Raw genomic sequence first — 9,806 nt, forward strand, 5'->3', positions numbered from 1 at the left:
TAAGTGGCTAATATGGTATAGATGTTGGTTGCTGTGGTGTTGCTATGGTATGGGTGTTGGTTGCTAGGGTGTTTGCTAAGATGCATGCCCTCTACAGTGTGGTAGGAACAGGGTCTAGGGGGCCGGGGGCCGGGTGGTTGGATGGGAGGAGGTGTAGGATGACGCCCGTGGGAAGAGGAGGGAAGCAAGGCTGAGAAGTAGGAAGAGGAGGACGGTGTCTGGTGGGAGGGGTGGAGGCAGGTGGAGGCAGGGGGAGGCAGGTGGATCTTGTCAACCTTTTCTTCAAAGAATATGAGTCTTAAGGAGAAACGGGAATAATAATAATATTATTAATAATAATTAAGAACAATATTAATGAATGGAACTGTGATCATTGAAAGGATCCTCTGAGGCTCCTTACAGTCAATATTAGGCTGTTCGTTGTTGTTTTTTTTTTTTTACTCTTCCTGAATAGCCTCTTTGTGATTGGCCGAGATCGAGACGTGGCGACCGCTCCTCCTACCGTAGAGCGAGCCGTCTATAAGAAGCCACATGAAACCGAGCTGGAATTGGCTCCAGTTCTTCATGTTCCTTCCAGCTAATCTGTTAAAAGGCTGTCTCTGCACCGCTGCCTTGCACTGATTAAATGCGATTAGCCTCTGAGATTTAGCTGATCTGATGATGCTCGCTCCTTATCTCACGCCTTAAAATAGAAAAGCCTCTTTTTACCTCAGCTTAGACCCACCAAGCACAGTTGCCAGCGTGTAAAGCAGATGATCGAGTCCTGACCAGACCACCACCAGGCCGACGTAGAATGGAGAATGGCCTTGTATCCACTTCTCCAGCTGAACTGTTCTCGACTGAACTGTTCATTTCCTGCACTCTTTAAAAACAGTCGGGCTTATCCTTTTCTTTTCCCCCACGCTACTACATTATCAATGCAAATATTCTGCTGTTTACAATCCACCATTTGGACAAAAGTATTGGGACACCTTCTCGTTAATTGTTGGCGTAACTGTCTCTACTGTCCAGGGAAGAAGGCTTTCTACAAGATCTTTGAGGAGAACTGCTTACCTGTGGTCTGCACATGAAGCTGGACACCATCCTTTTGTAGATGGTTCTAGATGGCATCAGAAAGGGGTTGCAAAAAGCACCGTTCAGACTGTAGCCCAGCTATCAAAGGCACTGTTTGTGTCGGCCACCCTTTCGCACCCTATTGCGTTGCATATAGATTTAATTGACCATTTAATCAAATGCACTTTGTGGACAAAAGTATTGGGACACCTGCTCATTCATTGTTTCTTTTAAAAATCAAGGATATAAAAAGAGTTTAATTGACATTATTATAGTTTTAATAAAAAAAGCTTTTTAGGAATTTCTCCTTCAGTTTGGGTTGTACTTATTTGTATCAGTGGAAGTTCTCCTTTTACGTCTTGGTTCTTCTCAGTGGGTTTTGCTCAGTATCTAAGGGAGGTTGTCCTTTTTAGCATTGGTCCTCCAGCCCGGGTTCCTCTCATTGGGTCTTTATCATGCTTTAAGGGAGGTTCTTCCTCTCAGTGGATCTTGTCCTTTTTAGTCTTATCTAGCTTTTGTTGGAGTAACTGTCTCTACTGTCCAGGATCCTTCCAGGTTTTCTACAGGATTTTGGAGGAGCATTGCTGCAAGGATTTGGTTGCATTCTGCGACAAGAGTGTTAGTGAGTTAGGTGAGGATGTTGGATGATGATGATCACCCCTCTGTCTGACACAATGGGTGCAAATTCAAGTAGCATCAAGTAGCAGTAGTGTCATCCAGTGTCAGATAATCCTGACTTTTTTTACATTTGGGGCTAAAGAGGATGACGGCGTCCTTCTGGATGTTTACATGTCAGGAAGGTCCTTCAACAGAAGTGGTCGATCAGTACACAAGGCCAGAGAAAATTCTTCCCCTAACAAGAAGCAGCATATGTGGGAAATGTGTAACTTCCCCAAACGGGAGGATGCAGCTTGCCAGCTTTTCCAAACACTGTAAAGCAGTTAAGCTGAATGACTGCTGAGATGTTCTGTATATAAGAAAGAATGGTTGCTGACCTTCATGCTTCAAAAGGAAATAATGGGCCTTATTCACCAAGTATTCACACTCTTAAGAAGAAATTTCTTACGCCATTACGATTTTTCTCACATTCTCCAACGTCTCCTTCTCTGGGATTTGTTCAGTTTAGGAGGACAATGGGATCCACCATTATAGGAGCAGAGCTGTGAACAATTCTGCTCTGTAAAAACATCTCATCAGCCTGACCCAGACTTTCTGTGAGGGCTTTACACGAGAGCAGTGCTGAGAAAATTCTCAGGAAGGTCTTGGTGAATGAGGCCCAATGTGAGTAAGTAGGGTTCATAAGGTCAGGACCAGGGGATTTCGTCTGGAGCAGTGCTCACCAAACGCTGTCCTGGAGACGCATCTTCCTGTAGAGTGTAGATCCAACCTCTGTCCATCACAGCTGCTCTGGAGAATTGCTTGATTGATGGATTAGATGTATTAGTCGTAGGTGATCACTGATCAGGGGTTCGGCTCCAGCCCAGGTTCCCCTCGTTGATCTCAAGGGAGGTTCCTCCTCATACTCTGGAGGAGGTTCTCCTTTTGAGCTTCAGTGGTTCATCCCTTTAATGCTTTTAAGGAATTTCCCCTCCAGCTAGTGTTCTTTTCATTGGTCTTAAGAGAGGTTCTCCTTTTTATCCTAGCTCATGTCAGCGGTCTTAGAACCAGTCTTGGTTCTAAGGGAGTATCTAAGGGAGGTTGTTCTTTCTAGTCTTGGGTCTCCTCAGTGGTCATGCTCATGCTCTTAGAGACGTTTATCTCCAGCCCAGGTTCCTCTCATTGGTCTTAAGGGAGGTTCTCCTTCTGAGTCATGGTTCCTCTCAGTGGGCCTTCCTCAGTATCTAATGGAGGTTCTTCTTCACAGTAGGTCTTCCTTAGTATCTGAGGGAGGTTCTCAGTTCAGTCCTGGGTCATTGGATCTTCTATGTCAGTGGATCTTCCTCAGTATCTAAGGGAGCTTGTCCTTTTTAGTCATGGTTCTCCTCGGTGGTCATTCTCATGCTCTTAAAGAACTTCTTCTTCAGCCTGGGTTCCTGACGTTGGTCTCAAAGAAGGTTCTGGTCTCAAGAGTCATGGTTCCTCTTAGTGGGTCTTCCCTGAGTATCTAAGGGAGGTTGTTTCTAATGCTTATAGGGAGGTTAAATCTTTTGAGTCTTGGCTCCTCTCTGTGTCGCAGCAGTAACAGGCCACAAATATCCTTAACATAACAAGCTCGAGAGAATCACCTCACAGGTCTTGTTTTGCAGAGTTTTGGGGAACGGTTGGTTGGGCGGGAGCTGAAGGTGATCAGTAACACATTCCTGTACAGTCTGTGTCTTTAGGCTCTCAGTTGAAGGTCCAGTTAAAATTGTTTGGCGAGTGTTGACTCCTGGTTATCCTACCGCCCCCCCTTCCCCCCTCCTAGTTCTCTCATTGGCCGACCACCTCTTGAACATTTTGAGTTGAAAAAGTGGGTTGAAGGTCTACAAAAATAATAAGTTTGGCTCATTTCTCCTCACATGACCAGATCACCCATGCTGTTACTGGGTTCTGATGAAGCCCCCCAACCAGGAAAATCACTTGAGAGTGTGGAAATTGGTGGGAAGGGGCAAATCAGGGGTAAAACCTGGCTGATAATTGCGTAGCGTATGCACAGCATTAGGGAATTCTTCCTCCCTCAGTCTCCCTCTGTGATGCTCATTAGGGGGCTCGTCCGGGATTTCTGGAAGCTGCTTTGGGACAATGGCGGTCATAATAAGCCCCATACAAATGCAATTGAATTTAATTGAATCTCATTCGGTCCTTAATCTCAGTTTAGAGGCCTGGGAACAGCTCTGGAGTCCTCGCTTTTTTTTTCTTTTCATTTCAACAGTCAAAACTTCAAAACCTGATAACGTAGAAACGCCCAGATTCCAGTCTAATTCACTTTGAAGATCAGAGCAAGATGTACTGTATGTAAGTTGAGTAGCTTTACTGAAGACTTCGGTTGGTGAGCCACGGTAAAAAAGGCTGCAACCTCGAGACCTCGTAGCATTGGCTGAAACGTCCTGTTTGTGCCACACGAATAGCGGCCGAGCTCAGATGATCCAGTAGATGTGGTAGGTATGAGTGGTCTGATGAATCACCAGCGTTCTCATTGTCGAATGTTTGTTGAAGCCCTGCTATTTTTAACCGCGTCACATGGAAACAAGGTCAGCAGCTGATGCGTTTTGTCATATGACAAATCATATCGCATTCCGATAGATGTAGTTCATGCTGTGCAGCTCCGCTCCCGTCCTCTCCGCGTCACAGGTAATGGCCTTGTTCTCTGGCTGTGAGGTTGCTGGGGAGATTCAGACACTCACTTATGAACCATGTTTGTAGAAGACATGCCGGAGTGTGAAGAACCTTTACATTAAATATGTACAGATGATAAAACTCTCATTCTGACCTGCAGGGCAGTGCGTGGGACAGCTCCAGGGTGTCTTTGTGACCCGGTGAAGTTCTACACGCCCTCTCGCTCGCTACGCTCTGATAGGTACATTACCTTACAGCAGCCTCTCTGCAAGCTGAAGTCTGTGGGTGAGGGAGCTTTTGCTTACAGAGCACCTCAGTTATGATGTGTCTTACCTGACGTTATTAAAAAGGCTCATTCTTTAGGTTGTTTTAAAATTTAAGAAACTTAAAAAGCATCTTTTTAGATTTATTCTTTATAAATATTTTATTTATATATTCCATGTAGCGCTTTGAAGTTTCTTCTTCTTATTATTATTATTATTATTATTATTTGAGTCTGTCTGTCAATTTAGATTTAAGTAAAAAAGGACGTAAGTGGTGTTAATAATAATAATAATAATAATAAGTGTAATTAAGTATTTAAAATATATATATTTAGAGTGCCTGTGTGACGTTTTAAGAGTCTGCCTGACAACTTGAGTTTTAAAAATTATTTTGCTGTTATAGTTTTTGTATGTCTATCTGAACTTGCCAAATAGGCTTAAGAAAAGTGTATTTATTTAGTTATTTATTTATTTGAGAATCTATTTGAATTTAGGAGAAACTTTCTGCCAATATGGATTTTAAAAAATGCAGTCTATCTGTAAATGTATTAAGTGTATTAAAATTGTATTATTATTATTATTATTAAGAATCGTTCTGAATTTTTGAGAATCTGCCAATTTGTTTAAAAAAAAAAGTGCATTATTATTATTATTATTATTGGTGCTATTAATTCTGAGCGTATTTATGAATTTGAGTCTATCTGTAAATGTATTAAGTGCATTATTATTATTATTATTATTATTATTGCTATTATTATCATTTATGAAGGTCTATCTGAATTTGCCAAATGGGCTTAAGACAAATGGCATAAGTGTATTTATTTATTTTTTATATTGATTTATTTGAGAATCTATATGAATTTGTGAGAAATTGTCTGCCAATTTGGATTTTTAAAAATGCATTACAATTGTATATTATTATGATTAATTATTATTATTATTATTATTATTATTATTACCATTATTATTATTATTACAGCTATTAAATAGTCTTTATGAATTTGAATCTATCTGACGTTTAAGTGCATTCGAATTGTATTATTATTATTATTATTATTAGGTGAAGGTTCTTTAGATCTTCCTAACATTCTTCACAGTCACAGCTTCTTTACTAAAATTGTCCTGTATGGAAGCATAAGTCAGTCTATGGCCTTGCTGAATTCTTAAGAGCCGATCTGTTAAGGAGAAGAACGTGAAGAACCCTCATGCTGTTGCAGAACGTTTACATTCTTAAGGTTCTTTTATGTCTTCAAAAGGTTCTTCACACTCGCACGTCTCTCTTACACTTCATGAAACCAAATGTGGATCTTCTGTGGCACTGCTTAAAGAACCCTTAGAAGCACCTTCATGTTTGAGTGTCCCCCAGTTGTTCACCTGCCACTGCCAGGCGGCACTCGCTCAGGTCTGATGCATCTGTGCACGTTACCGGCGGCTCCTGCTTCGTTAAAAGCAGATTAATCAGAAGTGAACAACAAGGCTATATGTAATGATGTTTTCCTGAGCTGAGAACATCTGTTAGCTGAAACGTTTACGTGAGTAATGAAGGCCCAGCAGTTGGCGCATTTGACGTTTGATTTTCTTCTATTAGCATAAATCCAAATTCCTCACACCGACGGCGTCCTGTTGTTTATAGGAGCGCTGCTGAGCATGTTCACTCCAACCCACGGATAAAACTAACCTGGGTTCAGAACTGTAGACTGTCAGAGGCTATGGCCTCTGTACAGAAACACACTAAAAGACAAAAGTATTGGGACACTTATTCATTTGTTGTTTCTTCAGAAACCAAAGGGTTAAAAAATGTATCCTGCTTTTGTTGGAGTAACTGCAATCTCTACTGTTTAGGGAAGAAGGCTTTCTACTAGATTTTGGCAGAGAATTGCTGTGAGCATTTGATTGCATTCAAGAGCGGCAAGAGCATTTGGTGAGTCTAATCATCTCCAATTCATCCCAAAAGTATAGAATGGAGCTCCATCCATCATTCCAGAGAACACAGTTCTTCCACTGCTCCACAGCTCAATGCTGGGGGGCTTTACACCCCTCTAGCCCACACCTGGCATTAGGCAGCATGGTGCCCATAGGTACATCTGGTCTGTCTATATAATAAATGTGAACTGGAATAGAACCTCTCTAAACCTTGAAACGGTTCTTCACACATATGGACTACCTCCCTTTCAAACAGGGCCACAGGGTCATGAGCTGCCAGGGCTCATTGATGCTCATTGAGGCCAGTCCCACCTAACATCAGCCCAGGTGCCAGATACCACACCAGGACACCTGCAGAGGTCTTGTGCAGTCCGTTCCTCGAATGGTCAGAGCTGTTTTGGTGGAACAGGTGGTTCTAATGTTATGGCTGATCTGTGTATTCCGGCCAAAATAACTAACAGCATTATTCGTATTCATGAATTCAGGCTTGCTTGAACTCCCCCCCACCCCCCCGCATGCAGCACATTAATGTTTAAAGTGTTGAATATGAGGCGCTGGGGCTTCACACCAAGACCTGGGGATTAGACCCGGGATGTCAAAGACGCACATTAGGGACGTATTATAGTATGCATTTATTATTATTCGTTAGCCGTGAGTTATGAGTGTGAAATAACGGAATGAATAATTAACTGCTTGTTAATGATTGTTTCACGAACTTTACATAATAATTATCGTGTGTTGCTAAGCAAGCAAATGCGTAATTATTCAAACGGCAGCGTTTATTAAGGCACATGCAGTGATTATGTAAGCATTCATTGTTAGATATTGATTAAGCTGTTGGTCAAATTAGGGTGTAATATGTATTACATATTTGCATATTAATAGGATGCAGAGGTAAAAACAGGCATTATAAATGCAACAGAGATGATAACCAGGAAACCCACCCACCCAGGCTTGTTATTAATAGTACCCTCACCCTCACAGCGATCTGTTTTAACTCGGTGTAACTTTTCACGAAGACGCCTGTAGTGTTGGTTCACGAAGCAGTCCAGTAGATCATCAGCCATCATCAGTGGATACAGTGTTTTTGTTTGTATTATTATTATTGTTGTTGTTGTCGTTATATCTACGATTACTTTTTAAGAATGTACATTTTATTGTCATTCATGTGAAGGAAAGTTGAAAAAGGCGAAGACTTATTGCATCTGCCTCAGATTCTCGCAGATTAGGACCACCGTTCGTTTGTACGTGTACGTCAAAACCCTGGGATTCGTCAAATGATGCATTGTAGTCGAGCACTCGAACACACCACTTATGCAACACAGGGCTGGCTGAGAACCCGCAGAACTGTCGAGCTTGTGGAAGTAATTTGTGGCCAATGCCGATGGCCTACTTCTCGTTGTTTTGGGGTTTTTTAAAAGCATAAAAAGCCGATGTGATCTGAATTAGTGCCTCTTTCGTAGAACCTGTTGGTGATCCGTGCGACAGATTTTTATTATTTTTTTTAGGTATCCGGCTCATTTAGGAGTGAAGCCAAATGTCCGTAACTTTTAGCGATAGCTTCGTAGTGATTCCAGTGCGAATCTGCGGTGGAGGGAGGAGGTTAGGCTTGTGATTAAACTAGTGTCCGCATTAGCTTGAGATCTACGATGATTAGTCCGGAAACCCCCCCATGCCTGTTTGGTTGGGGTTTTTTATTTCTTCCTTTCTTCGCGATGCTATTTAGAACCTCCCCTTTTTATCGTTTTTTGGTGAGTGTGAACTAGAATGTAATTTGTTATTTTGGTGTAAGGATATTCACATTCCATCGTTGTAGCATTCAAAGCATTCTGTTTGTGTTTTGTCCACTTTTGCTCTTCTTTCTTTTTCTTCCAGAGACAACCCCAGTCCTCAAAGAGACAAATCCTGTGGCGGCTTTATCCTACTTCAACTCGGAAGCCCAAACATGAACCTCTGTGGGCCTCCGACAGCTGTGATGTGGAGACGTGGCGTGCCTCAGGGTTGTACTCTGGATCTTTTCCAATGGACTGTTACATTTTTGGAGGGCACGGGCCAGCGAGAGAGGCTTGGACATGAACGAGAGAAGCTCCCGCTCCAGGTCGTAGTTAGTTGTTCTTACAATTGTGGTGCTGGGCTGCAATAATCAGAAGGCTCCTCTTAAGATACTACTGTCCCAAGTTAATGCTTGGACCAAAAAAATCTGCTTTGTGGATGTATTTGTCTTTCTCCTCTTTGTGCCTCAGATTCTTGACTCCAAGCGAAGAGGGCGCTCTCTCTGAATCCCCTGCTCTGACAGACCGACTGAGCCCTGAAAAATAAACAGGTGAGTTGAATGAGAGAGGGAGGGGCAGGTTGTGAAGGGGGGGAGGAGTTGGAGGGCGGGGGGAAGGGGGAGAGAGGGAAAAGAGAGTAGCATCTTGCCAGGGCTGGGGTTTCGAACTCATGACCCTGTCCTCCGCAGCCTGCTGCTCTAACCACTGAGCCACCACCACAGCCCCCCTCAGTCTCATGCCAAACTACCCTATATCATGAATCCTAAAGTAACTGAGCCAAAACTACTACTTAGTACTACTTGACTTAGATTTTAAACAGTTGGTTGAGGTGGAAACATCATTAACTTTAATTAAAAGTCAAGTAACTTTACCTAGAGGAAGTATGATAGAGAGAGAGAGTATAGGAGGGGGGGGAGAGAGAGAGAGAGAGAGAGAGAGAGGGGGGGGGAGAGAGAGAGAGAGAGGGGGAGGGGGGAGAGAGAGAGAGAGAGAGAGGGGGGGAGGGGGGGGAGAGAGAGAGAGAGAGGGGGGGAGGGGGGGGGGGAGAGAGAGAGAGAGGGAGGGGTGAGAGAGAGAGAGAGAGGGAGGGGTGAGAGAGAGAGAGAGAGAGAGGGAGGGGTGAGGGGAGAGAGAGAGAGAGAGAGGGGAAGGGAGGGGGAATAGAGGGAGAAACAGAGAGTTTTTTTTTTTTTTTTTTTAAAGTGCACAACAGTGCACAACAGCACAACCCAGGCTCATTGCCGAGCCTGGGTTTCAAACTCACAACTCTGTCATCTCAAGCCTGGTGCTCTAACCACTGAGCCACCACAGCTCAGCTCTCTGTCCTGCCAAACTACTTAATAAGGGTTTTTGTTACTCTCCAAAAACCATCAATAGACATGAAAGCACCAGCCTTGCTCAAGATAAGTTTCGAACCCACAACCCTGTCATCAGCAGTCCCATGCTCTACCCGCTGAGCCACCACAGCTCAGCTCTCACTCCTGCCAAACTACTTAATAAGGGTTTTTGTTACTCTCCAAAAACATCAATAGACATGAGA

The sequence above is a fragment of the Salminus brasiliensis genome, chromosome 9 (assembly GCF_030463535.1).
Source record: "Salminus brasiliensis chromosome 9, fSalBra1.hap2, whole genome shotgun sequence".
Lineage (NCBI taxonomy): Eukaryota > Metazoa > Chordata > Actinopteri > Characiformes > Bryconidae > Salminus > Salminus brasiliensis.